Genomic DNA, 483 nt, shown 5'->3' on the forward strand with positions numbered 1-483 from the left:
CGTACGTTGGAATTATAGTACTTTGCGGCTGCGTGTTGGTAATTTTGTATTCGGATGAGCGCTCGATCTCGGCGCTCGTTAAAGAGATCGAGATCATCCAGGAGCATGGTGTTATTGAGCTCTTCTCGTTCGGGAAGTAATCTTCTTCGAACACCGGAGAACTTTACTTCTGCGGGAATCATGCATTCCGTTCCGTACACCAGAGCGAAAGGGGTTTCTCCCGTTGCTCGCCTCGGGGTGGTACGTTGGGACCAGAGGACTCCCTCGAGTTCGTCGGCCCACCTGCCTTTTTTGGCCTCTAAGCGTTTCTTCAGTCCGTCGAGAATGATTTTATTAATTGGTTCAGCTAGTCCGTTACACTGCGGATACCTGGGCGTCAACTTGTTAAGTCGTATCTTCCATTTTTCGCAGAACGCCTCGAACCGGGTGGAGATAAACTGAGATCCGTTATCGGTTACGATTTCGTAAGGAACTCCATGCCTA

The sequence above is a fragment of the Brassica oleracea genome, chromosome C1, assembly GCF_000695525.1.
Source record: "Brassica oleracea var. oleracea cultivar TO1000 chromosome C1, BOL, whole genome shotgun sequence".
NCBI lineage: Eukaryota > Viridiplantae > Streptophyta > Magnoliopsida > Brassicales > Brassicaceae > Brassica > Brassica oleracea.